Source organism: Ranitomeya imitator, unplaced genomic scaffold (assembly GCF_032444005.1).
Source record: "Ranitomeya imitator isolate aRanImi1 unplaced genomic scaffold, aRanImi1.pri SCAFFOLD_764, whole genome shotgun sequence".
NCBI lineage: Eukaryota > Metazoa > Chordata > Amphibia > Anura > Dendrobatidae > Ranitomeya > Ranitomeya imitator.
The window spans coordinates 1-26,725 of NW_027193272.1; the positions used below are offsets into that span (position 1 = coordinate 1).

General features: G+C 44.6%; 18 non-coding genes and 1 pseudogene across 18 annotated transcripts; all 19 read left to right on the forward strand.

The window, feature by feature from the left end:
• The first annotated feature begins 106 nt into the window (after window positions 1-106).
• Window positions 107-299, forward strand: LOC138652942 (U2 spliceosomal RNA). Its single transcript, XR_011315636.1, has one exon. It is a non-coding gene; the product is annotated as a U2 spliceosomal RNA (small nuclear RNA).
• A 976-nt stretch (window positions 300-1,275) lies between these two features.
• LOC138652969 (U2 spliceosomal RNA) lies at window positions 1,276-1,468 on the forward strand. Its single transcript, XR_011315663.1, has one exon. It is a non-coding gene; the product is annotated as a U2 spliceosomal RNA (small nuclear RNA).
• Window positions 1,469-2,453: 985 nt separating this feature from the next.
• Window positions 2,454-2,646, forward strand: LOC138652953 (U2 spliceosomal RNA). Its single transcript, XR_011315647.1, has one exon. It is a non-coding gene; the product is annotated as a U2 spliceosomal RNA (small nuclear RNA).
• A 978-nt stretch (window positions 2,647-3,624) lies between these two features.
• Window positions 3,625-3,817, forward strand: LOC138652964 (U2 spliceosomal RNA). The gene has a single exon (XR_011315658.1). It is a non-coding gene; the product is annotated as a U2 spliceosomal RNA (small nuclear RNA).
• A 977-nt stretch (window positions 3,818-4,794) lies between these two features.
• LOC138652972 (U2 spliceosomal RNA) lies at window positions 4,795-4,987 on the forward strand. Its single transcript, XR_011315665.1, has one exon. It is a non-coding gene; the product is annotated as a U2 spliceosomal RNA (small nuclear RNA).
• A 977-nt stretch (window positions 4,988-5,964) lies between these two features.
• On the forward strand, window positions 5,965-6,157 carry LOC138652973 (U2 spliceosomal RNA). Its single transcript, XR_011315666.1, has one exon. It is a non-coding gene; the product is annotated as a U2 spliceosomal RNA (small nuclear RNA).
• Window positions 6,158-7,142: 985 nt separating this feature from the next.
• Window positions 7,143-7,335, forward strand: LOC138652943 (U2 spliceosomal RNA). Its single transcript, XR_011315637.1, has one exon. It is a non-coding gene; the product is annotated as a U2 spliceosomal RNA (small nuclear RNA).
• Window positions 7,336-8,312: 977 nt separating this feature from the next.
• On the forward strand, window positions 8,313-8,505 carry LOC138652944 (U2 spliceosomal RNA). The gene has a single exon (XR_011315638.1). It is a non-coding gene; the product is annotated as a U2 spliceosomal RNA (small nuclear RNA).
• A 977-nt stretch (window positions 8,506-9,482) lies between these two features.
• Window positions 9,483-9,675, forward strand: LOC138652945 (U2 spliceosomal RNA). The gene has a single exon (XR_011315639.1). It is a non-coding gene; the product is annotated as a U2 spliceosomal RNA (small nuclear RNA).
• Window positions 9,676-10,660: 985 nt separating this feature from the next.
• LOC138652946 (U2 spliceosomal RNA) lies at window positions 10,661-10,853 on the forward strand. The gene has a single exon (XR_011315640.1). It is a non-coding gene; the product is annotated as a U2 spliceosomal RNA (small nuclear RNA).
• A 977-nt stretch (window positions 10,854-11,830) lies between these two features.
• Window positions 11,831-12,023, forward strand: LOC138652947 (U2 spliceosomal RNA). Its single transcript, XR_011315641.1, has one exon. It is a non-coding gene; the product is annotated as a U2 spliceosomal RNA (small nuclear RNA).
• A 6,172-nt stretch (window positions 12,024-18,195) lies between these two features.
• LOC138652971 (U2 spliceosomal RNA) lies at window positions 18,196-18,396 on the forward strand (annotated as a pseudogene).
• Window positions 18,397-19,373: 977 nt separating this feature from the next.
• LOC138652948 (U2 spliceosomal RNA) lies at window positions 19,374-19,566 on the forward strand. Its single transcript, XR_011315642.1, has one exon. It is a non-coding gene; the product is annotated as a U2 spliceosomal RNA (small nuclear RNA).
• Window positions 19,567-20,547: 981 nt separating this feature from the next.
• On the forward strand, window positions 20,548-20,740 carry LOC138652949 (U2 spliceosomal RNA). The gene has a single exon (XR_011315643.1). It is a non-coding gene; the product is annotated as a U2 spliceosomal RNA (small nuclear RNA).
• A 977-nt stretch (window positions 20,741-21,717) lies between these two features.
• Window positions 21,718-21,910, forward strand: LOC138652950 (U2 spliceosomal RNA). The gene has a single exon (XR_011315644.1). It is a non-coding gene; the product is annotated as a U2 spliceosomal RNA (small nuclear RNA).
• A 977-nt stretch (window positions 21,911-22,887) lies between these two features.
• Window positions 22,888-23,080, forward strand: LOC138652951 (U2 spliceosomal RNA). The gene has a single exon (XR_011315645.1). It is a non-coding gene; the product is annotated as a U2 spliceosomal RNA (small nuclear RNA).
• Window positions 23,081-24,057: 977 nt separating this feature from the next.
• LOC138652952 (U2 spliceosomal RNA) lies at window positions 24,058-24,250 on the forward strand. Its single transcript, XR_011315646.1, has one exon. It is a non-coding gene; the product is annotated as a U2 spliceosomal RNA (small nuclear RNA).
• Window positions 24,251-25,227: 977 nt separating this feature from the next.
• On the forward strand, window positions 25,228-25,420 carry LOC138652954 (U2 spliceosomal RNA). The gene has a single exon (XR_011315648.1). It is a non-coding gene; the product is annotated as a U2 spliceosomal RNA (small nuclear RNA).
• Window positions 25,421-26,397: 977 nt separating this feature from the next.
• LOC138652955 (U2 spliceosomal RNA) lies at window positions 26,398-26,590 on the forward strand. Its single transcript, XR_011315649.1, has one exon. It is a non-coding gene; the product is annotated as a U2 spliceosomal RNA (small nuclear RNA).
• Window positions 26,591-26,725: the final 135 nt, after the last annotated feature.

The following is a 26,725-nucleotide window of genomic DNA, read 5'->3' on the forward strand; positions in this document are numbered from 1 at the left end:
CAGAGTTTCTGAAAATGTCTTCCTTGCGGCAATCTTTGGCTCGGTCTCCACAATGGGTGTCGGTTGTAGGCCTGGGTGCGTCTGAAATGGCCAACCATTTCAGGCCATCGCTTCTCGGCCTCCTATGGCTAAGATCAAGTGTAGTATCTGTTCTTATCAGTTTAATATCTGATACGTCCCCCATGTGGGGACCATATATTAAATGGCTTTTTGGAACAGGGAGCTGGAAATGGAGCTTGCTCAGTCCACTCCACGCATTGACCCGCTATTGCAGTCTCTCCGGGAACAGTGCACTCCTTCTCTGATCCGGTTTCTAAAAACAGATTGAATGGAAATTAGTCAGCACAGCAAGTTGTCTTGGAACCCTAGATGGGAATTTATTTCAGGGTTGTTAAGGAAGCACATTTCACATGCCGCTGGCTGCCAAATGTAGCATGCTGCTCGATTTCACTTGCCTAATTGCAACATTTTGTGTGCCTTGCTTTCACCTCTGTATGTATGTATGTATGTATGTATGTATGTATGTATGTATGTATGTATGTATGTATGTCAAGCATTGCATTGCATTCAATAGGCAATCAATCAATCAATCAGGCAATCAATTTTCAGTCTTTCCTGGTTGCTGCCACAGGTGTGTTAAGATGTAGGCTGAATTAGGCCTTTCTTACAGTGTAGCAAATATACTGTGCCATCTACAGAATTAGGCCCCTGCCTGCTGTCAGCACTTGGTATTTAAATTGAAGCATCCAATGAGTAGTTCTGCCATACATACCACATTTGTGACCACCGATCATGAATTCTTTTGGAAGACATTGTTTACCTCTTGTGGACCACCGACTTTGAAATGCGGTGTATGATAGGTATTTGAAAAAAAGGAAAACTGGTGTCTGTGCTGATCTCGAATCTGCTAGTCTTGTGTCTTGTAGATACACCTGTGTGAGGAGTATTCTAATGCTTTTGACCAACCAGGTGCGCTGCCTGCAGTCGATAGAATCTTAGCACGGAACCTTCACCTGCAGTCACAATGGGGATGGTGGGTGTGTCAAAGTGGGCAGAGTTATGCAGATTCAAAACGCGTTGGGCGCAGCTTCAACGAGCACACACAGACACACACAGCCAAACAACCGACCAAAACCCAAGCACACCCGAACTGTCATTGAGAATGCATCCAGAGTTTCTGAAAATGTCTTCCTTGCGGCAATCTTTGGCTCGGTCTCCACAATGGGTGTCGGTTGTAGGCCTGGGTGCGTCTGAAATGGCCAACCATTTCAGGCCATCGCTTCTCGGCCTCCTATGGCTAAGATCAAGTGTAGTATCTGTTCTTATCAGTTTAATATCTGATACGTCCCCCATGTGGGGGACCATATATTAAATGGCTTTTTGGAACAGGGAGCTGGAAATGGAGCTTGCTCAGTCCACTCCACGCATTGACCCGCTATTGCAGTCTCTCCGGAACAGTGCACTCCTTCTCTGATCCGGTTTCTAAAAACAGATTGAATGGAAATTAGTCAGCACAGCAAGTTGTCTTGGAACCCTAGATGGGAATTTATTTCAGGGTTGTTAAGGAAGCACATTTCACATGCCGCTGGCTGCCAAATGTAGCATGCTGCTCGATTTCACTTGCCTAATTGCAACATTTTGTGTGCCTTGCTTTCACCTCTGTATGTATGTATGTATGTATGTATGTATGTATGTATGTATGTATGTATGTATGTATGTATGTATGTCAAGCATTGCATTGCATTCAATAGGCAATCAATCAATCAATCAGGCAATCAATTTTCAGTCTTTCCTGGTTGCTGCCACAGGTGTGTTAAGATGTAGGCCTGAATTAGGCCTTTCTTACAGTGTAGCAAATATACTGTGCCATCTACAGAATTAGGCCCCTGCCCTGCTGTCAGCACTTGGTATTTAAATTGAAGCATCCAATGAGTAGTTCTGCCATACATACCACATTTGTGACCACCGATCATGAATTCTTTTGGAAGACATTGTTTACCTCTTGTGGACCACCGACTTTGAAATGCGGTGTATGATAGGTATTTGAAAAAAAGGAAAACTGGTGTCTGTGCTGATCTCGAATCTGCTAGTCTTGTGTCTTGTAGATACACCTGTGTGAGGAGTATTCTAATGCTTTTGACCAACCAGGTGCGCTGCCTGCAGTCGATAGAATCTTAGCACGGAACCTTCACCTGCAGTCACAATGGGGATGGTGGGTGTGTCAAAGTGGGCAGAGTTATGCAGATTCAAAACGCGTTGGGCGCAGCTTCAACGAGCACACACAGACACACACAGCCAAACAACCGACCAAAACCCAAGCACACCCGAACTGTCATTGAGAATGCATCCAGAGTTTCTGAAAATGTCTTCCTTGCGGCAATCTTTGGCTCGGTCTCCACAATGGGTGTCGGTTGTAGGCCTGGGTGCGTCTGAAATGGCCAACCATTTCAGGCATCGCTTCTCGGCCTCCTATGGCTAAGATCAAGTGTAGTATCTGTTCTTATCAGTTTAATATCTGATACGTCCCCCATGTGGGGACCATATATTAAATGGCTTTTTGGAACAGGGAGCTGGAAATGGAGCTTGCTCAGTCCACTCCACGCATTGACCCGCTATTGCAGTCTCTCCGGGAACAGTGCACTCCTTCTCTGATCCGGTTTCTAAAAACAGATTGAATGGAAATTAGTCAGCACAGCAAGTTGTCTTGGAAACCCTAGATGGGAATTTATTTCAGGGTTGTTAAGGAAGCACATTTCACATGCCGCTGGCTGCCAAATGTAGCATGCTGCTCGATTTCACTTGCCTAATTGCAACATTTTGTGTGCCTTGCTTTCACCTCTGTATGTATGTATGTATGTATGTATGTATGTATGTATGTATGTATGTATGTATGTATGTCAAGCATTGCATTGCATTCAATAGGCAATCAATCAATCAATCAGGCAATCAATTTTCAGTCTTTCCTGGTTGCTGCCACAGGTGTGTTAAGATGTAGGCCTGAATTAGGCCTTTCTTACAGTGTAGCAAATATACTGTGCCATCTACAGAATTAGGCCCCTGCCTGCTGTCAGCACTTGGTATTTAAATTGAAGCATCCAATGAGTAGTTCTGCCATACATACCACATTTGTGACCACCGATCATGAATTCTTTTGGAAGACATTGTTTACCTCTTGTGGACCACCGACTTTGAAATGCGGTGTATGATAGGTATTTGAAAAAAAGGAAAACTGGTGTCTGTGCTGATCTCGAATCTGCTAGTCTTGTGTCTTGTAGATACACCTGTGGTGAGGAGTATTCTAATGCTTTTGACCAACCAGGTGCGCTGCCTGCAGTCGATAGAATCTTAGCACGGAACCTTCACCTGCAGTCACAATGGGGATGGTGGGTGTGTCAAAGTGGGCAGAGTTATGCAGATTCAAAACGCGTTGGGCGCAGCTTCAACGAGCACACACAGACACACACAGCCAAACAACCGACCAAAACCCAAGCACACCCGAACTGTCATTGAGAATGCATCCAGAGTTTCTGAAAATGTCTTCCTTGCGGCAATCTTTGGCTCGGTCTCCACAATGGGTGTCGGTTGTAGGCCTGGGTGCGTCTGAAATGGCCACCATTTCAGGCCATCGCTTCTCGGCCTCCTATGGCTAAGATCAAGTGTAGTATCTGTTCTTATCAGTTTAATATCTGATACGTCCCCCATGTGGGGACCATATATTAAATGGCTTTTTGGAACAGGGAGCTGGAAATGGAGCTTGCTCAGTCCACTCCACGCATTGACCCGCTATTGCAGTCTCTCCGGGAACAGTGCACTCCTTCTCTGATCCGGTTTCTAAAAACAGATTGAATGGAAATTAGTCAGCACAGCAAGTTGTCTTGGAACCCTAGATGGGAATTTATTTCAGGGTTGTTAAGGAAGCACATTTCACATGCCGCTGGCTGCCAAATGTAGCATGCTGCTCGATTTCACTTGCCTAATTGCAACATTTTGTGTGCCTTGCTTTCACCTCTGTATGTATGTATGTATGTATGTATGTATGTATGTATGTATGTATGTATGTATGTATGTCAAGCATTGCATTGCATTCAATAGGCAATCAATCAATCAATCAGGCAATCAATTTTCAGTCTTTCCTGGTTGCTGCCACAGGTGTGTTAAGATGTAGGCCTGAATTAGGCCTTTCTTACAGTGTAGCAAATATACTGTGCCATCTACAGAATTAGGCCCCTGCCTGCTGTCAGCACTTGGTATTTAAATTGAAGCATCCAATGAGTAGTTCTGCCATACATACCACATTTGTGACCACCGATCATGAATTCTTTTGGAAGACATTGTTTACCTCTTGTGGACCACCGACTTTGAAATGCGGTGTATGATAGGTATTTGAAAAAAAGGAAAACTGGTGTCTGTGCTGATCTCGAATCTGCTAGTCTTGTGTCTTGTAGATACACCTGTGTGAGGAGTATTCTAATGCTTTTGACCAACCAGGTGCGCTGCCTGCAGTCGATAGAATCTTAGCACGGAACCTTCACCTGCAGTCACAATGGGGATGGTGGGTGTGTCAAAGTGGGCAGAGTTATGCAGATTCAAAACGCGTTGGGCGCAGCTTCAACGAGCACACACAGACACACACAGCCAAACAACCGACCAAAACCCAAGCACACCCGAACTGTCATTGAGAATGCATCCAGAGTTTCTGAAAATGTCTTCCTTGCGGCAATCTTTGGCTCGGTCTCCACAATGGGTGTCGGTTGTAGGCCTGGGTGCGTCTGAAATGGCCAACCATTTCAGGCCATCGCTTCTCGGCCTCCTATGGCTAAGATCAAGTGTAGTATCTGTTCTTATCAGTTTAATATCTGATACGTCCCCCATGTGGGGACCATATATTAAATGGCTTTTTGGAACAGGGAGCTGGAAATGGAGCTTGCTCAGTCCACTCCACGCATTGACCCGCTATTGCAGTCTCTCCGGGAACAGTGCACTCCTTCTCTGATCCGGTTTCTAAAAACAGATTGAATGGAAATTAGTCAGCACAGCAAGTTGTCTTGGAACCCTAGATGGGAATTTATTTCAGGGTTGTTAAGGAAGCACATTTCACATGCCGCTGGCTGCCAAATGTAGCATGCTGCTCGATTTCACTTGCCTAATTGCAACATTTTGTGTGCCTTGCTTTCACCTCTGTATGTATGTATGTATGTATGTATGTATGTATGTATGTATGTATGTATGTATGTATGTCAAGCATTGCATTGCATTCAATAGGCAATCAATCAATCAATCAGGCAATCAATTTTCAGTCTTTCCTGGTTGCTGCCACAGGTGTGTTAAGATGTAGGCCTGAATTAGGCCTTTCTTACAGTGTAGCAAATATACTGTGCCATCTACAGAATTAGGCCCCTGCCTGCTGTCAGCACTTGGTATTTAAATTGAAGCATCCAATGAGTAGTTCTGCCATACATACCACATTTGTGACCACCGATCATGAATTCTTTTGGAAGACATTGTTTACCTCTTGTGGACCACCGACTTTGAAATGCGGTGTATGATAGGTATTTGAAAAAAAGGAAAACTGGTGTCTGTGCTGATCTCGAATCTGCTAGTCTTGTGTCTTGTAGATACACCTGTGTGAGGAGTATTCTAATGCTTTTGACCAACCAGGTGCGCTGCCTGCAGTCGATAGAATCTTAGCACGGAACCTTCACCTGCAGTCACAATGGGGATGGTGGGTGTGTCAAAGTGGGCAGAGTTATGCAGATTCAAAACGCGTTGGGCGCAGCTTCAACGAGCACACACAGACACACACAGCCAAACAACCGACCAAAACCCAAGCACACCCGAACTGTCATTGAGAATGCATCCAGAGTTTCTGAAAATGTCTTCCTTGCGGCAATCTTTGGCTCGGTCTCCACAATGGGTGTCGGTTGTAGGCCTGGGTGCGTCTGAAATGGCCAACCATTTCAGGCCATCGCTTCTCGGCCTCCTATGGCTAAGATCAAGTGTAGTATCTGTTCTTATCAGTTTAATATCTGATACGTCCCCCATGTGGGGACCATATATTAAATGGCTTTTTGGAACAGGGAGCTGGAAATGGAGCTTGCTCAGTCCACTCCACGCATTGACCCGCTATTGCAGTCTCTCCGGGAACAGTGCACTCCTTCTCTGATCCGGTTTCTAAAAACAGATTGAATGGAAATTAGTCAGCACAGCAAGTTGTCTTGGAACCCTAGATGGGAATTTATTTCAGGGTTGTTAAGGAAGCACATTTCACATGCCGCTGGCTGCCAAATGTAGCATGCTGCTCGATTTCACTTGCCTAATTGCAACATTTTGTGTGCCTTGCTTTCACCTCTGTATGTATGTATGTATGTATGTATGTATGTATGTATGTATGTATGTATGTATGTATGTATGTATGTCAAGCATTGCATTGCATTCAATAGGCAATCAATCAATCAATCAGGCAATCAATTTTCAGTCTTTCCTGGTTGCTGCCACAGGTGTGTTAAGATGTAGGCCTGAATTAGGCCTTTCTTACAGTGTAGCAAATATACTGTGCCATCTACAGAATTAGGCCCCTGCCTGCTGTCAGCACTTGGTATTTAAATTGAAGCATCCAATGAGTAGTTCTGCCATACATACCACATTTGTGACCACCGATCATGAATTCTTTTGGAAGACATTGTTTACCTCTTGTGGACCACCGACTTTGAAATGCGGTGTATGATAGGTATTTGAAAAAAAGGAAAACTGGTGTCTGTGCTGATCTCGAATCTGCTAGTCTTGTGTCTTGTAGATACACCTGTGTGAGGAGTATTCTAATGCTTTTGACCAACCAGGTGCGCTGCCTGCAGTCGATAGAATCTTAGCACGGAACCTTCACCTGCAGTCACAATGGGGATGGTGGGTGTGTCAAAGTGGGCAGAGTTATGCAGATTCAAAACGCGTTGGGCGCAGCTTCAACGAGCACACACAGACACACACAGCCAAACAACCGACCAAAACCCAAGCACACCCGAACTGTCATTGAGAATGCATCCAGAGTTTCTGAAAATGTCTTCCTTGCGGCAATCTTTGGCTCGGTCTCCACAATGGGTGTCGGTTGTAGGCCTGGGTGCGTCTGAAATGGCCAACCATTTCAGGCCATCGCTTCTCGGCCTCCTATGGCTAAGATCAAGTGTAGTATCTGTTCTTATCAGTTTAATATCTGATACGTCCCCCATGTGGGGACCATATATTAAATGGCTTTTTGGAACAGGGAGCTGGAAATGGAGCTTGCTCAGTCCACTCCACGCATTGACCCGCTATTGCAGTCTCTCCGGGAACAGTGCACTCCTTCTCTGATCCGGTTTCTAAAAACAGATTGAATGGAAATTAGTCAGCACAGCAAGTTGTCTTGGAACCCTAGATGGGAATTTATTTCAGGGTTGTTAAGGAAGCACATTTCACATGCCGCTGGCTGCCAAATGTAGCATGCTGCTCGATTTCACTTGCCTAATTGCAACATTTTGTGTGCCTTGCTTTCACCTCTGTATGTATGTATGTATGTATGTATGTATGTATGTATGTATGTATGTATGTATGTATGTCAAGCATTGCATTGCATTCAATAGGCAATCAATCAATCAATCAGGCAATCAATTTTCAGTCTTTCCTGGTTGCTGCCACAGGTGTGTTAAGATGTAGGCCTGAATTAGGCCTTTCTTACAGTGTAGCAAATATACTGTGCCATCTACAGAATTAGGCCCCTGCCTGCTGTCAGCACTTGGTATTTAAATTGAAGCATCCAATGAGTAGTTCTGCCATACATACCACATTTGTGACCACCGATCATGAATTCTTTTGGAAGACATTGTTTACCTCTTGTGGACCACCGACTTTGAAATGCGGTGTATGATAGGTATTTGAAAAAAAGGAAAACTGGTGTCTGTGCTGATCTCGAATCTGCTAGTCTTGTGTCTTGTAGATACACCTGTGTGAGGAGTATTCTAATGCTTTTGACCAACCAGGTGCGCTGCCTGCAGTCGATAGAATCTTAGCACGGAACCTTCACCTGCAGTCACAATGGGGATGGTGGGTGTGTCAAAGTGGGCAGAGTTATGCAGATTCAAAACGCGTTGGGCGCAGCTTCAACGAGCACACACAGACACACACAGCCAAACAACCGACCAAAACCCAAGCACACCCGAACTGTCATTGAGAATGCATCCAGAGTTTCTGAAAATGTCTTCCTTGCGGCAATCTTTGGCTCGGTCTCCACAATGGGTGTCGGTTGTAGGCCTGGGTGCGTCTGAAATGGCCAACCATTTCAGGCCATCGCTTCTCGGCCTCCTATGGCTAAGATCAAGTGTAGTATCTGTTCTTATCAGTTTAATATCTGATACGTCCCCCATGTGGGGACCATATATTAAATGGCTTTTTGGAACAGGGAGCTGGAAATGGAGCTTGCTCAGTCCACTCCACGCATTGACCCGCTATTGCAGTCTCTCCGGGAACAGTGCACTCCTTCTCTGATCCGGTTTCTAAAAACAGATTGAATGGAAATTAGTCAGCACAGCAAGTTGTCTTGGAACCCTAGATGGGAATTTATTTCAGGGTTGTTAAGGAAGCACATTTCACATGCCGCTGGCTGCCAAATGTAGCATGCTGCTCGATTTCACTTGCCTAATTGCAACATTTTGTGTGCCTTGCTTTCACCTCTGTATGTATGTATGTATGTATGTATGTATGTATGTATGTATGTATGTATGTATGTATGTCAAGCATTGCATTGCATTCAATAGGCAATCAATCAATCAATCAGGCAATCAATTTTCAGTCTTTCCTGGTTGCTGCCACAGGTGTGTTAAGATGTAGGCCTGAATTAGGCCTTTCTTACAGTGTAGCAAATATACTGTGCCATCTACAGAATTAGGCCCCTGCCTGCTGTCAGCACTTGGTATTTAAATTGAAGCATCCAATGAGTAGTTCTGCCATACATACCACATTTGTGACCACCGATCATGAATTCTTTTGGAAGACATTGTTTACCTCTTGTGGACCACCGACTTTGAAATGCGGTGTATGATAGGTATTTGAAAAAAAGGAAAACTGGTGTCTGTGCTGATCTCGAATCTGCTAGTCTTGTGTCTTGTAGATACACCTGTGTGAGGAGTATTCTAATGCTTTTGACCAACCAGGTGCGCTGCCTGCAGTCGATAGAATCTTAGCACGGAACCTTCACCTGCAGTCACAATGGGGATGGTGGGTGTGTCAAAGTGGGCAGAGTTATGCAGATTCAAAACGCGTTGGGCGCAGCTTCAACGAGCACACACAGACACACACAGCCAAACAACCGACCAAAACCCAAGCACACCCGAACTGTCATTGAGAATGCATCCAGAGTTTCTGAAAATGTCTTCCTTGCGGCAATCTTTGGCTCGGTCTCCACAATGGGTGTCGGTTGTAGGCCTGGGTGCGTCTGAAATGGCCAACCATTTCAGGCCATCGCTTCTCGGCCTCCTATGGCTAAGATCAAGTGTAGTATCTGTTCTTATCAGTTTAATATCTGATACGTCCCCCATGTGGGGACCATATATTAAATGGCTTTTTGGAACAGGGAGCTGGAAATGGAGCTTGCTCAGTCCACTCCACGCATTGACCCGCTATTGCAGTCTCTCCGGGAACAGTGCACTCCTTCTCTGATCCGGTTTCTAAAAACAGATTGAATGGAAATTAGTCAGCACAGCAAGTTGTCTTGGAACCCTAGATGGGAATTTATTTCAGGGTTGTTAAGGAAGCACATTTCACATGCCGCTGGCTGCCAAATGTAGCATGCTGCTCGATTTCACTTGCCTAATTGCAACATTTTGTGTGCCTTGCTTTCACCTCTGTATGTATGTATGTATGTATGTATGTATGTATGTATGTATGTATGTATGTATGTATGTATGTATGTCAAGCATTGCATTGCATTCAATAGGCAATCAATCAATCAATCAGGCAATCAATTTTCAGTCTTTCCTGGTTGCTGCCACAGGTGTGTTAAGATGTAGGCCTGAATTAGGCCTTTCTTACAGTGTAGCAAATATACTGTGCCATCTACAGAATTAGGCCCCTGCCTGCTGTCAGCACTTGGTATTTAAATTGAAGCATCCAATGAGTAGTTCTGCCATACATACCACATTTGTGACCACCGATCATGAATTCTTTTGGAAGACATTGTTTACCTCTTGTGGACCACCGACTTTGAAATGCGGTGTATGATAGGTATTTGAAAAAAAGGAAAACTGGTGTCTGTGCTGATCTCGAATCTGCTAGTCTTGTGTCTTGTAGATACACCTGTGTGAGGAGTATTCTAATGCTTTTGACCAACCAGGTGCGCTGCCTGCAGTCGATAGAATCTTAGCACGGAACCTTCACCTGCAGTCACAATGGGGATGGTGGGTGTGTCAAAGTGGGCAGAGTTATGCAGATTCAAAACGCGTTGGGCGCAGCTTCAACGAGCACACACAGACACACACAGCCAAACAACCGACCAAAACCCAAGCACACCCGAACTGTCATTGAGAATGCATCCAGAGTTTCTGAAAATGTCTTCCTTGCGGCAATCTTTGGCTCGGTCTCCACAATGGGTGTCGGTTGTAGGCCTGGGTGCGTCTGAAATGGCCAACCATTTCAGGCCATCGCTTCTCGGCCTCCTATGGCTAAGATCAAGTGTAGTATCTGTTCTTATCAGTTTAATATCTGATACGTCCCCCATGTGGGGACCATATATTAAATGGCTTTTTGGAACAGGGAGCTGGAAATGGAGCTTGCTCAGTCCACTCCACGCATTGACCCGCTATTGCAGTCTCTCCGGGAACAGTGCACTCCTTCTCTGATCCGGTTTCTAAAAACAGATTGAATGGAAATTAGTCAGCACAGCAAGTTGTCTTGGAACCCTAGATGGGAATTTATTTCAGGGTTGTTAAGGAAGCACATTTCACATGCCGCTGGCTGCCAAATGTAGCATGCTGCTCGATTTCACTTGCCTAATTGCAACATTTTGTGTGCCTTGCTTTCACCTCTGTATGTATGTATGTATGTATGTATGTATGTATGTATGTATGTATGTATGTATGTATGTCAAGCATTGCATTGCATTCAATAGGCAATCAATCAATCAATCAGGCAATCAATTTTCAGTCTTTCCTGGTTGCTGCCACAGGTGTGTTAAGATGTAGGCCTGAATTAGGCCTTTCTTACAGTGTAGCAAATATACTGTGCCATCTACAGAATTAGGCCCCTGCCTGCTGTCAGCACTTGGTATTTAAATTGAAGCATCCAATGAGTAGTTCTGCCATACATACCACATTTGTGACCACCGATCATGAATTCTTTTGGAAGACATTGTTTACCTCTTGTGGACCACCGACTTTGAAATGCGGTGTATGATAGGTATTTGAAAAAAAGGAAAACTGGTGTCTGTGCTGATCTCGAATCTGCTAGTCTTGTGTCTTGTAGATACACCTGTGTGAGGAGTATTCTAATGCTTTTGACCAACCAGGTGCGCTGCCTGCAGTCGATAGAATCTTAGCACGGAACCTTCACCTGCAGTCACAATGGGGATGGTGGGTGTGTCAAAGTGGGCAGAGTTATGCAGATTCAAAACGCGTTGGGCGCAGCTTCAACGAGCACACACAGACACACACAGCCAAACAACCGACCAAAACCCAAGCACACCCGAACTGTCATTGAGAATGCATCCAGAGTTTCTGAAAATGTCTTCCTTGCGGCAATCTTTGGCTCGGTCTCCACAATGGGTGTCGGTTGTAGGCCTGGGTGCGTCTGAAATGGCCAACCATTTCAGGCCATCGCTTCTCGGCCTCCTATGGCTAAGATCAAGTGTAGTATCTGTTCTTATCAGTTTAATATCTGATACGTCCCCCATGTGGGGACCATATATTAAATGGCTTTTTGGAACAGGGAGCTGGAAATGGAGCTTGCTCAGTCCACTCCACGCATTGACCCGCTATTGCAGTCTCTCCGGGAACAGTGCACTCCTTCTCTGATCCGGTTTCTAAAAACAGATTGAATGGAAATTAGTCAGCACAGCAAGTTGTCTTGGAACCCTAGATGGGAATTTATTTCAGGGTTGTTAAGGAAGCACATTTCACATGCCGCTGGCTGCCAAATGTAGCATGCTGCTCGATTTCACTTGCCTAATTGCAACATTTTGTGTGCCTTGCTTTCACCTCTGTATGTATGTATGTATGTATGTATGTATGTATGTATGTATGTATGTATGTATGTATGTCAAGCATTGCATTGCATTCAATAGGCAATCAATCAATCAATCAGGCAATCAATTTTCAGTCTTTCCTGGTTGCTGCCACAGGTGTGTTAAGATGTAGGCCTGAATTAGGCCTTTCTTACAGTGTAGCAAATATACTGTGCCATCTACAGAATTAGGCCCCTGCCTGCTGTCAGCACTTGGTATTTAAATTGAAGCATCCAATGAGTAGTTCTGCCATACATACCACATTTGTGACCACCGATCATGAATTCTTTTGGAAGACATTGTTTACCTCTTGTGGACCACCGACTTTGAAATGCGGTGTATGATAGGTATTTGAAAAAAAGGAAAACTGGTGTCTGTGCTGATCTCGAATCTGCTAGTCTTGTGTCTTGTAGATACACCTGTGTGAGGAGTATTCTAATGCTTTTGACCAACCAGGTGCGCTGCCTGCAGTCGATAGAATCTTAGCACGGAACCTTCACCTGCAGTCACAATGGGGATGGTGGGTGTGTCAAAGTGGGCAGAGTTATGCAGATTCAAAACGCGTTGGGCGCAGCTTCAACGAGCACACACAGACACACACAGCCAAACAACCGACCAAAACCCAAGCACACCCGAACTGTCATTGAGAATGCATCCAGAGTTTCTGAAAATGTCTTCCTTGCGGCAATCTTTGGCTCGGTCTCCACAATGGGTGTCGGTTGTAGGCCTGGGTGCGTCTGAAATGGCCAACCATTTCAGGCCATCGCTTCTCGGCCTTTTGGCTGCGATCGATCAGTTTAACTGTGAGATTGTAGTCAGGTCGGGTGCTTTCGGTACCCTCTCTCTCGGCCTGGGGGGATCGCTCCTCTTCGGAGGGGCTTCACCCCCCTGCTGCTATAGGGAGAGAGGATTAGTCCGGAGCAACGAGTTGCGATCGCCTTAAAAGGGCGCTAGCCTTTTTTTGTGTTTACAGCTGGAGTTCTTTCTCGGAAGGATGCCGGCTGCACTTACCTTTGCATCGGGTGAACCCCGGATGAGGAACACGGTCCGTATCGAGGTCTTGGAGAGATTCCGGAAGGAGAAAGAAATCCGCTACGTTTGCAACACCGTCCTTCTTGGGATCCTGGAGTTCGGCAGAGAGGACATCTTCTGTTTTCAGGACAATGAGCAGAAAGGTACTTATACTATTACCTTTAGGAGCCATGGTTGTTGTCAGCAGTTGGTCCAAAAGGTGAATGACAACATCTTTGCTGATGAACTGGAGGGCCTGGTCTTCTCCCTGCTTTTCGTCCAAGAGGAGGTACAAATGATTGTTTTCTTTCCAAATCCTTTTGTGGAAGTACTGGACATTTTAACCTGTTTGCGTCGCTATTGCGATGAAGTAACCTTTCAAGGGAATGTTAAAAACGCCGTTGGTTTCTGGTGTGGCAAGCGGAAATTCCTGGTGCGGCTGAAGAAAAATCCGGAGGGCTTTGGAGGAACAGAACATCCCCCCTCTACCATCACCATTGGGAAGAGCCGTGGCTACTTATTCTACACAGGTATGCCTATGTATTGCAGGAACTGTGGCAAGATGGGGCATACCCAAGGGAATTGTGTGGAAAGAAGGGCATTCCGCTGCAGCAATTGTGGTCAATTCGGACACTTCATGAAGGATTGCCCTCAAAAGAAGGCTTGTAACCTATGCGGGGAGGTTGGACATATGTTCCGAGGATGCCCACATAGGACTAAAGTCCGTACGTATGCAGAGGCGGCTGAGAGACCCGTGCCAAGGCAGGAACCAGCTATTGTCCCGGTCCATGCTGAGCTGAGTATCCCGGAGACCGGAGTAAGGCCTGAGCCAAGTCCCACTGTTCCTACAGCAGGGGAGGCGGCTGAGAAGGCCAAGGGCGCAGAGGAGAAGGTGGGGACGGAGCAGGAGTGTGGTGGCCCTCAGGGAGGCCCTCCTGTGTCGAAGTCCCGGAAAAAGGGCGGAGGGCGGACCACCCAGAGACTGGAGCAGGGGGACTCTCCCGTTGGGGGGGTAACCCTTGTGTCGAAGGTCTCGAATGAGGCTGGTGTGTTGGAGCAGAGCGCCCCCACTATGTTGGCGGTGGGGGGCACTGTGGCGAAGACCCCAGTCATTCCCAGGGACTCGAGCCAGCAGACCGCAGTTTTTTCTCCTACAGGTGATGGTGTGGATGAGGTCATTGTGCCAGATCCGGAGGCCCCCCAGGAAGTAAGAGGCCATGTAGCTATCACAGAGGACGACTGTACGAGTGAGCTGCCTGAGCCTTCTGGAAAGAAGCTGCGAGGGGATACTCTTCTGGAGGCCAATCCAGAGTCTCCGGATGTGTGTTTTCCCAGCGGAGACATGTGGCTGAACACGGACTCTTCTGGGTATCCATTACCGGGTTCCTCGGATCCCCAGAACATTGACTCTTTTTCCACACTGCCAGATGTGATTGAGGAGTTTATGGAAGTCATTGAGGATATCTCTCCTCCCTCATGACATAAATGCCATCCATGAGGTGTCTCTCACTTAATGTGAGATCTCTAAAGAGCCCTGTCCGCAGGGCTGCTCTTTTTGATTTTTTTGAAACATTAGACTTTGATATATGTTTTTTACAGGAGTGTGGTCTGCAGCATGGAATCCGGTATAACGAGATAAAAAAGGACTGGAAACTAGGGCCCTCTGTATGGTCGGGCTCGAACGAAAACAAGTCTGCTGGTGTGGGTCTGCTCTGCCGAGGTAATAACATCATCATCTCCTCTGTTACTGAGATTGTACCCGGCAGAGCTATCCTAGTGCATTTGTGTTTTAATAATTTTAATTTCCGTGTCATTAATGTGTACGCTCCACCAGATAAACAGGAGCGTATACGTTTGTTTGAAATTCTACCGGTATTCTGTGTAGGGTCATCTCCTCTCTTGGTAGCTGGGGACTTTAATTGCCTGAATGTGAATGAGCGCCGAGGAGGGGGTGACCCAATCCGTAAGTTAGATAAGTCGTGTTTTTTACTAAATAGCTTGCAGACTGATTTTAAGTTATGCGATGCCTGGAGGTCGCTTTCGCCGACGGACCCAGGATTTACATGGTCCGGTCGGGGAGTGGCTTCCAGGATCGATTTTATGTTTTTATCTGAGGATTTTAGCCCTGTACAATTTGTTTTAATGCCTAATTTATTCTCTGATCATAAAATGTTAAGCGTAAAGATAGAGTATCAAGGAGAGCTGAGGATAAATAGAGGTTTGTGGCGTCTGGGGGTCCATTTGCTGGAAGACCCTCAGGTGAGGTCAGACTTCTGTAATGCCTACCAGGAATGGAGACAGTTAAGGCCTCCATATATTAAAATCCTATCCTGGTGGGAAGTGATCAAAGATAAAATAAGGTTTTTTTTTATCAGGGCTGGAAAGAGGAAGGCGCGGCGGAAAAAGCAGATTTATGTAAATTTAAATATGAGACTGCAAACTCTCCATAAATTTAAAGAGATAGGACTAGAGGTGGAAGATGATATTGCAAGCCTAAAAACTGAAATACAATTGTGCCTTGATCAAAAAGGTAAAGAAATAATTTTTAATTCCAAAGTGAAACATTTAGAAGAAGGTGAGAAGTGTACACGTTTCTTTTTTAAAAAAGTGATGGAGAAAAAGGAGACGATCACCTGTCTTGATGGAGAAACAACTGTGGAAGGTATGAAGAAGGTGGCTTTTAATTTTTATAGAGACCTTTTTAGTAAAAAAAGTGTAAATAATGTTTTTTTACAAGATGCTCTTAATATCCTGGATTTTAAGTTAAGTTCTGTAGACCAGGGGTTTTTAATAGAAGATCTTAGCATGGAAGAACTTTTTAGTGTTTTTAAAAGTTTTTCAAAAGGGAAAGCCCCAGGAGCAGATGGTCTACCTGTTGAATTTTATTTGACTTTTTGGGATGTTTTAAAGGAGGATCTTTTAGCACTTTTTAAAGAGGTTTTTATGTGTTCAGAGCTGCCTAAGTCATGGAGGAGGGGGATAGTGTCCTTAATTTATAAGAAAAAGGGCGCTCGTGATGACCTCAGGAATTGGAGGCCTATCACCCTCCTCAACATGGACTATAAAGTTTTAGCTAAAATTATTGCTTGTCGTTTTAAAACTGTGATTAATAAATTGATACAACCCGAACAAGTATGTGGAGTACCAGGGAGGAATATTGCTGAGATTTTAAATGTTATTAGAGATGCAATATGGTACTCTAGGGATAGAAGTCAGAGCCTGGCCCTGTTGGCGCTGGACTTTGAAAAGGCGTTTGACAGGGTCTCGCATGAGTATCTTTTTAAAGTTTTAAAACAAATGGCGATCCCCGACATGTTTTTATCTCGTATTATGATTTTATATAATAATGTGTTTTCTCAAATTTCTGTCAATGGTTTTTTAACAGATTTTATCCCGTTGGAATCCGGAGTGAAGCAGGGGTGTCCATTATCCCCAATTCTTTTTATTTGTGCTATGGAACCCCTGCTGTGTATGATCCGGAGAGATAAAGTGGTCCGAGGGGTTCCTATTCCGGGTGGAGGAGGGGCCCAAGTCAAAGTATTTGCCTACATGGATGATGTTACTGCCATCTGTACAGATCCTGCTTCACTCCGGAGAGTGGTAATGTGCACCAATTTTTTTAGTCAGGCTTCAGGTTTTAAAATGAATTTTAATAAAACTGAATGTTTGATTTTGGGTTCCTGGGATACAAATGACCTACCAGCAGTAAAATTGAGGCACGACGAGGTAAAAATTTTGGGTATAGTATTTGATGCTAAAAATGATGGACACGTGAGCTGGGAGGAGGTACAGCATAAAATGGTGAAAAAGCTCTCCTTCTGGAATTTGAGATGCTTGTCGATTGAAGGGAAAATTTTAATTATTAAATCTGTTTTATTGCCTATGATGCTTTATGTTGCCATGGTATATCCTCCTTCTGAGTTGATACTAAAAAAACTAACTCGATGTATTTTTATGTTCATTTGGGGATCAAAAATGGAAAAGCTGAGGCGAACGGAAATGTACAAGAAACAACAAAATGGAGGAAAAGATGTCCCTGACTTGCATTTGTATTTATATGTAAATTTCTTTTGTTTTTGTTTTAAAGTTTTTAACACTAATTCTACTTTTAGTCTGTTTTTAAAATATACTTGCGGTTTTATCTTTAAAAAATGGTTCAGGCCATGTTTATCAGCACCCATTTTATTATGCCCGCCCAAGCATTTTATTGTTTTAGAAAAGGTGATAAGGACTTATAAATTAAAGGACTTGGATGCCGATCTCCTTCTGGACAGAAAAAAATTGATGGTTCATCTGAGAAGAGAAGAAGGAGTGTCCCCTGTGAGCAACTTCTCCTGGAGTAGATCCAAGCGTGTGTGGAGGAACGTTTTTGGGAAATTCTTGGCCAACATTCACAAAGACATCGCATGGATGGCTGCCCACCAGTGCCTCCCAACCAGAGACTTCCAGCACAGGAGAGGCCTGGTGGCGCGGGCAAAGTGCCCAAGAGACTCTTGCCGAGAGGATGAGACTGTTTTGCACCTTTTCTGGAACTGCTGTTTTGCACAAGAACTTTGGGGGAGATTGGGGATACTTTTAAAATGGGTTTGTGGTCTTAAAGATTTTAGCTATGAGTATGTTTTATATGGACTTTTTAATTGCCCCACTACACACCAGTTCAAAGTATGCTGGTGTATAATAAACTGTGCCAAAAATGCAATCTGGAAAGCGAGAAACATTTTACTTTTTAACCGTGATTTTATCTCTGTAAATGATTGTATTAAATTGGCTTTTAGTGAAATGTTTATTTATTTCTTAAAGGATGTTAAAGATGTGGGGAAGAAGGAAGCGAATCGTAGATGGTGTTTTTATATGTGGAATACTGTTTTATATTAAGTTGTTTCATGTTGTTGTATTTTATTATTGTAATTGTTTATGTTTCTTTTGCACAAAAGGTTTCTTTTTTTCTTGTTGTTCTATGTCTTATGACTAAATAAAATTTTGTTGAAACCTTATCTGTTCTTATCAGTTTAATATCTGATACGTCCCCCATGTGGGGACCATATATTAAATGGCTTTTTGGAACAGGGAGCTGGAAATGGAGCTTGCTCAGTCCACTCCACGCATTGACCCGCTATTGCAGTCTCTCCGGGAACAGTGCACTCCTTCTCTGATCCGGTTTCTAAAAACAGATTGAATGGAAATTAGTCAGCACAGCAAGTTGTCTTGGAACCCTAGATGGGAATTTATTTCAGGGTTGTTAAGGAAGCACATTTCACATGCCGCTGGCTGCCAAATGTAGCATGCTGCTCGATTTCACTTGCCTAATTGCAACATTTTGTGTGCCTTGCTTTCACCTCTGTATGTATGTATGTATGTATGTATGTATGTATGTATGTATGTATGTATGTATGTATGTCAAGCATTGCATTGCATTCAATAGGCAATCAATCAATCAATCAGGCAATCAATTTTCAGTCTTTCCTGGTTGCTGCCACAGGTGTGTTAAGATGTAGGCCTGAATTAGGCCTTTCTTACAGTGTAGCAAATATACTGTGCCATCTACAGAATTAGGCCCCTGCCTGCTGTCAGCACTTGGTATTTAAATTGAAGCATCCAATGAGTAGTTCTGCCATACATACCACATTTGTGACCACCGATCATGAATTCTTTTGGAAGACATTGTTTACCTCTTGTGGACCACCGACTTTGAAATGCGGTGTATGATAGGTATTTGAAAAAAAGGAAAACTGGTGTCTGTGCTGATCTCGAATCTGCTAGTCTTGTGTCTTGTAGATACACCTGTGTGAGGAGTATTCTAATGCTTTTGACCAACCAGGTGCGCTGCCTGCAGTCGATAGAATCTTAGCACGGAACCTTCACCTGCAGTCACAATGGGGATGGTGGGTGTGTCAAAGTGGGCAGAGTTATGCAGATTCAAAACGCGTTGGGCGCAGCTTCAACGAGCACACACAGACACACACAGCCAAACAACCGACCAAAACCCAAGCACACCCGAACTGTCATTGAGAATGCATCCAGAGTTTCTGAAAATGTCTTCCTTGCGGCAATCTTTGGCTCGGTCTCCACAATGGGTGTCGGTTGTAGGCCTGGGTGCGTCTGAAATGGCCAACCATTTCAGGCCATCGCTTCTCGGCCTCCTATGGCTAAGATCAAGTGTAGTATCTGTTCTTATCAGTTTAATATCTGATACGTCCCCCATGTGGGGACCATATATTAAATGGCTTTTTGGAACAGGGAGCTGGAAATGGAGCTTGCTCAGTCCACTCCACGCATTGACCCGCTATTGCAGTCTCTCCGGGAACAGTGCACTCCTTCTCTGATCCGGTTTCTAAAAACAGATTGAATGGAAATTAGTCAGCACAGCAAGTTGTCTTGGAACCCTAGATGGGAATTTATTTCAGGGTTGTTAAGGAAGCACATTTCACATGCCGCTGGCTGCCAAATGTAGCATGCTGCTCGATTTCACTTGCCTAATTGCAACATTTTGTGTGCCTTGCTTTCACCTCTGTATGTATGTATGTATGTATGTATGTATGTATGTATGTATGTATGTATGTATGTATGTATGTCAAGCATTGCATTGCATTCAATAGGCAATCAATCAATCAATCAGGCAATCAATTTTCAGTCTTTCCTGGTTGCTGCCACAGGTGTGTTAAGATGTAGGCCTGAATTAGGCCTTTCTTACAGTGTAGCAAATATACTGTGCCATCTACAGAATTAGGCCCCTGCCTGCTGTCAGCACTTGGTATTTAAATTGAAGCATCCAATGAGTAGTTCTGCCATACATACCACATTTGTGACCACCGATCATGAATTCTTTTGGAAGACATTGTTTACCTCTTGTGGACCACCGACTTTGAAATGCGGTGTATGATAGGTATTTGAAAAAAAGGAAAACTGGTGTCTGTGCTGATCTCGAATCTGCTAGTCTTGTGTCTTGTAGATACACCTGTGTGAGGAGTATTCTAATGCTTTTGACCAACCAGGTGCGCTGCCTGCAGTCGATAGAATCTTAGCACGGAACCTTCACCTGCAGTCACAATGGGGATGGTGGGTGTGTCAAAGTGGGCAGAGTTATGCAGATTCAAAACGCGTTGGGCGCAGCTTCAACGAGCACACACAGACACACACAGCCAAACAACCGACCAAAACCCAAGCACACCCGAACTGTCATTGAGAATGCATCCAGAGTTTCTGAAAATGTCTTCCTTGCGGCAATCTTTGGCTCGGTCTCCACAATGGGTGTCGGTTGTAGGCCTGGGTGCGTCTGAAATGGCCAACCATTTCAGGCCATCGCTTCTCGGCCTCCTATGGCTAAGATCAAGTGTAGTATCTGTTCTTATCAGTTTAATATCTGATACGTCCCCCATGTGGGGACCATATATTAAATGGCTTTTTGGAACAGGGAGCTGGAAATGGAGCTTGCTCAGTCCACTCCACGCATTGACCCGCTATTGCAGTCTCTCCGGGAACAGTGCACTCCTTCTCTGATCCGGTTTCTAAAAACAGATTGAATGGAAATTAGTCAGCACAGCAAGTTGTCTTGGAACCCTAGATGGGAATTTATTTCAGGGTTGTTAAGGAAGCACATTTCACATGCCGCTGGCTGCCAAATGTAGCATGCTGCTCGATTTCACTTGCCTAATTGCAACATTTTGTGTGCCTTGCTTTCACCTCTGTATGTATGTATGTATGTATGTATGTATGTATGTATGTATGTATGTATGTATGTATGTCAAGCATTGCATTGCATTCAATAGGCAATCAATCAATCAATCAGGCAATCAATTTTCAGTCTTTCCTGGTTGCTGCCACAGGTGTGTTAAGATGTAGGCCTGAATTAGGCCTTTCTTACAGTGTAGCAAATATACTGTGCCATCTACAGAATTAGGCCCCTGCCTGCTGTCAGCACTTGGTATTTAAATTGAAGCATCCAATGAGTAGTTCTGCCATACATACCACATTTGTGACCACCGATCATGAATTCTTTTGGAAGACATTGTTTACCTCTTGTGGACCACCGACTTTGAAATGCGGTGTATGATAGGTATTTGAAAAAAAGGAAAACTGGTGTCTGTGCTGATCTCGAATCTGCTAGTCTTGTGTCTTGTAGATACACCTGTGTGAGGAGTATTCTAATGCTTTTGACCAACCAGGTGCGCTGCCTGCAGTCGATAGAATCTTAGCACGGAACCTTCACCTGCAGTCACAATGGGGATGGTGGGTGTGTCAAAGTGGGCAGAGTTATGCAGATTCAAAACGCGTTGGGCGCAGCTTCAACGAGCACACACAGACACACACAGCCAAACAACCGACCAAAACCCAAGCACACCCGAACTGTCATTGAGAATGCATCCAGAGTTTCTGAAAATGTCTTCCTTGCGGCAATCTTTGGCTCGGTCTCCACAATGGGTGTCGGTTGTAGGCCTGGGTGCGTCTGAAATGGCCAACCATTTCAGGCCATCGCTTCTCGGCCTCCTATGGCTAAGATCAAGTGTAGTATCTGTTCTTATCAGTTTAATATCTGATACGTCCCCCATGTGGGGACCATATATTAAATGGCTTTTTGGAACAGGGAGCTGGAAATGGAGCTTGCTCAGTCCACTCCACGCATTGACCCGCTATTGCAGTCTCTCCGGGAACAGTGCACTCCTTCTCTGATCCGGTTTCTAAAAACAGATTGAATGGAAATTAGTCAGCACAGCAAGTTGTCTTGGAACCCTAGATGGGAATTTATTTCAGGGTTGTTAAGGAAGCACATTTCACATGCCGCTGGCTGCCAAATGTAGCATGCTGCTCGATTTCACTTGCCTAATTGCAACATTTTGTGTGCCTTGCTTTCACCTCTGTATGTATGTATGTATGTATGTATGTATGTATGTATGTATGTATGTATGTATGTATGTCAAGCATTGCATTGCATTCAATAGGCAATCAATCAATCAATCAGGCAATCAATTTTCAGTCTTTCCTGGTTGCTGCCACAGGTGTGTTAAGATGTAGGCCTGAATTAGGCCTTTCTTACAGTGTAGCAAATATACTGTGCCATCTACAGAATTAGGCCCCTGCCTGCTGTCAGCACTTGGTATTTAAATTGAAGCATCCAATGAGTAGTTCTGCCATACATACCACATTTGTGACCACCGATCATGAATTCTTTTGGAAGACATTGTTTACCTCTTGTGGACCACCGACTTTGAAATGCGGTGTATGATAGGTATTTGAAAAAAAGGAAAACTGGTGTCTGTGCTGATCTCGAATCTGCTAGTCTTGTGTCTTGTAGATACACCTGTGTGAGGAGTATTCTAATGCTTTTGACCAACCAGGTGCGCTGCCTGCAGTCGATAGAATCTTAGCACGGAACCTTCACCTGCAGTCACAATGGGGATGGTGGGTGTGTCAAAGTGGGCAGAGTTATGCAGATTCAAAACGCGTTGGGCGCAGCTTCAACGAGCACACACAGACACACACAGCCAAACAACCGACCAAAACCCAAGCACACCCGAACTGTCATTGAGAATGCATCCAGAGTTTCTGAAAATGTCTTCCTTGCGGCAATCTTTGGCTCGGTCTCCACAATGGGTGTCGGTTGTAGGCCTGGGTGCGTCTGAAATGGCCAACCATTTCAGGCCATCGCTTCTCGGCCTCCTATGGCTAAGATCAAGTGTAGTATCTGTTCTTATCAGTTTAATATCTGATACGTCCCCCATGTGGGGACCATATATTAAATGGCTTTTTGGAACAGGGAGCTGGAAATGGAGCTTGCTCAGTCCACTCCACGCATTGACCCGCTATTGCAGTCTCTCCGGGAACAGTGCACTCCTTCTCTGATCCGGTTTCTAAAAACAGATTGAATGGAAATTAGTCAGCACAGCAAGTTGTCTTGGAACCCTAGATGGGAATTTATTTCAGGGTTGTTAAGGAAGCACATTTCACATGCCGCTGGCTGCCAAATGTAGCATGCTGCTCGATTTCACTTGCCTAATTGCAACATTTTGTGTGCCTTGCTTTCACCTCTGTATGTATGTATGTATGTATGTATGTATGTATGTATGTATGTATGTATGTATGTATGTCAAGCATTGCATTGCATTCAATAGGCAATCAATCAATCAATCAGGCAATCAATTTTCAGTCTTTCCTGGTTGCTGCCACAGGTGTGTTAAGATGTAGGCCTGAATTAGGCCTTTCTTACAGTGTAGCAAATATACTGTGCCATCTACAGAATTAGGCCCCTGCCTGCTGTCAGCACTTGGTATTTAAATTGAAGCATCCAATGAGTAGTTCTGCCATACATACCACATTTGTGACCACCGATCATGAATTCTTTTGGAAGACATTGTTTACCTCTTGTGGACCACCGACTTTGAAATGCGGTGTATGATAGGTATTTGAAAAAAAGGAAAACTGGTGTCTGTGCTGATCTCGAATCTGCTAGTCTTGTGTCTTGTAGATACACCTGTGTGAGGAGTATTCTAATGCTTTTGACCAACCAGGTGCGCTGCCTGCAGTCGATAGAATCTTAGCACGGAACCTTCACCTGCAGTCACAATGGGGATGGTGGGTGTGTCAAAGTGGGCAGAGTTATGCAGATTCAAAACGCGTTGGGCGCAGCTTCAACGAGCACACACAGACACACACAGCCAAACAACCGACCAAAACCCAAGCACACCCGAACTGTCATTGAGAATGCATCCAGAGTTTCTGAAAATGTCTTCCTTGCGGCAATCTTTGGCTCGGTCTCCACAATGGGTGTCGGTTGTAGGCCTGGGTGCGTCTGAAATGGCCAACCATTTCAGGCCATCGCTTCTCGGCCTCCTATGGCTAAGATCAAGTGTAGTATCTGTTCTTATCAGTTTAATATCTGATACGTCCCCCATGTGGGGACCATATATTAAATGGCTTTTTGGAACAGGGAGCTGGAAATGGAGCTTGCTCAGTCCACTCCACGCATTGACCCGCTATTGCAGTCTCTCCGGGAACAGTGCACTCCTTCTCTGATCCGGTTTCTAAAAACAGATTGAATGGAAATTAGTCAGCACAGCAAGTTGTCTTGGAACCCTAGATGGGAATTTATTTCAGGGTTGTTAAGGAAGCACATTTCACATGCCGCTGGCTGCCAAATGTAGCATGCTGCTCGATTTCACTTGCCTAATTGCAACATTTTGTGTGCCTTGCTTTCACCTCTGTATGTATGTATGTATGTATGTATGTATGTATGTATGTATGTATGTATGTATGTATGTCAAGCATTGCATTGCATTCAATAGGCAATCAATCAATCAATCAGGCAATCAATTTTCAGTCTTTCCTGGTTGCTGCCACAGGTGTGTTAAGATGTAGGCCTGAATTAGGCCTTTCTTACAGTGTAGCAAATATACTGTGCCATCTACAGAATTAGGCCCCTGCCTGCTGTCAGCACTTGGTATTTAAATTGAAGCATCCAATGAGTAGTTCTGCCATACATACCACATTTGTGACCACCGATCATGAATTCTTTTGGAAGACATTGTTTACCTCTTGTGGACCACCGACTTTGAAATGCGGTGTATGATAGGTATTTGAAAAAAAGGAAAACTGGTGTCTGTGCTGATCTCGAATCTGCTAGTCTTGTGTCTTGTAGATACACCTGTGTGAGGAGTATTCTAATGCTTTTGACCAACCAGGTGCGCTGCCTGCAGTCGATAGAATCTTAGCACGGAACCTTCACCTGCAGTCACAATGGGGATGGTGGGTGTGTCAAAGTGGGCAGAGTTATGCAGATTCAAAACGCGTTGGGCGCAGCTTCAACGAGCACACACAGACACACACAGCCAAACAACCGACCAAAACCCAAGCACACCCGAACTGTCATTGAGAATGCATCCAGAGTTTCTGAAAATGTCTTCCTTGCGGCAATCTTTGGCTCGGTCTCCACAATGGGTGTCGGTTGTAGGCCTGGGTGCGTCTGAAATGGCCAACCATTTCAGGCCATCGCTTCTCGGCCTCCTATGGCTAAGATCAAGTGTAGTATCTGTTCTTATCAGTTTAATATCTGATACGTCCCCCATGTGGGGACCATATATTAAATGGCTTTTTGGAACAGGGAGCTGGAAATGGAGCTTGCTCAGTCCACTCCACGCATTGACCCGCTATTGCAGTCTCTCCGGGAACAGTGCACTCCTTCTCTGATCCGGTTTCTAAAAACAGATTGAATGGAAATTAGTCAGCACAGCAAGTTGTCTTGGAACCCTAGATGGGAATTTATTTCAGGGTTGTTAAGGAAGCACATTTCACATGCCGCTGGCTGCCAAATGTAGCATGCTGCTCGATTTCACTTGCCTAATTGCAACATTTTGTGTGCCTTGCTTTCACCTCTGTATGTATGTATGTATGTATGTATGTATGTATGTATGTATGTATGTATGTATGTATGTCAAGCATTGCATTGCATTCAATAGGCAATCAATCAATCAATCAGGCAATCAATTTTCAGTCTTTCCTGGTTGCTGCCACAGGTGTGTTAAGATGTAGGCCTGAATTAGGCCTTTCTTACAGTGTAGCAAATATACTGTGCCATCTACAGAATTAGGCCCCTGCCTGCTGTCAGCACTTGGTATTTAAATTGAAGCATCCAATGAGTAGTTCTGCCATACATACCACATTTGTGACCACCGATCATGAATTCTTTTGGAAGACATTGTTTACCTCTTGTGGACCACCGACTTTGAAATGCGGTGTATGATAGGTATTTGAAAAAAAGGAAAACTGGTGTCTGTGCTGATCTCGAATCTGCTAGTCTTGTGTCTTGTAGATACACCTGTGTGAGGAGTATTCTAATGCTTTTGACCAACCAGGTGCGCTGCCTGCAGTCGATAGAATCTTAGCACGGAACCTTCACCTGCAGTCACAATGGGGATGGTGGGTGTGTCAAAGTGGGCAGAGTTATGCAGATTCAAAACGCGTTGGGCGCAGCTTCAACGAGCACACACAGACACACACAGCCAAACAACCGACCAAAACCCAAGCACACCCGAACTGTCATTGAGAATGCATCCAGAGTTTCTGAAAATGTCTTCCTTGCGGCAATCTTTGGCTCGGTCTCCACAATGGGTGTCGGTTGTAGGCCTGGGTGCGTCTGAAATGGCCAACCATTTCAGGCCATCGCTTCTCGGCCTCCTATGGCTAAGATCAAGTGTAGTATCTGTTCTTATCAGTTTAATATCTGATACGTCCCCCATGTGGGGACCATATATTAAATGGCTTTTTGGAACAGGGAGCTGGAAATGGAGCTTGCTCAGTCCACTCCACGCATTGACCCGCTATTGCAGTCTCTCCGGGAACAGTGCACTCCTTCTCTGATCCGGTTTCTAAAAACAGATTGAATGGAAATTAGTCAGCACAGCAAGTTGTCTTGGAACCCTAGATGGGAATTTATTTCAGGGTTGTTAAGGAAGCACATTTCACATGCCGCTGGCTGCCAAATGTAGC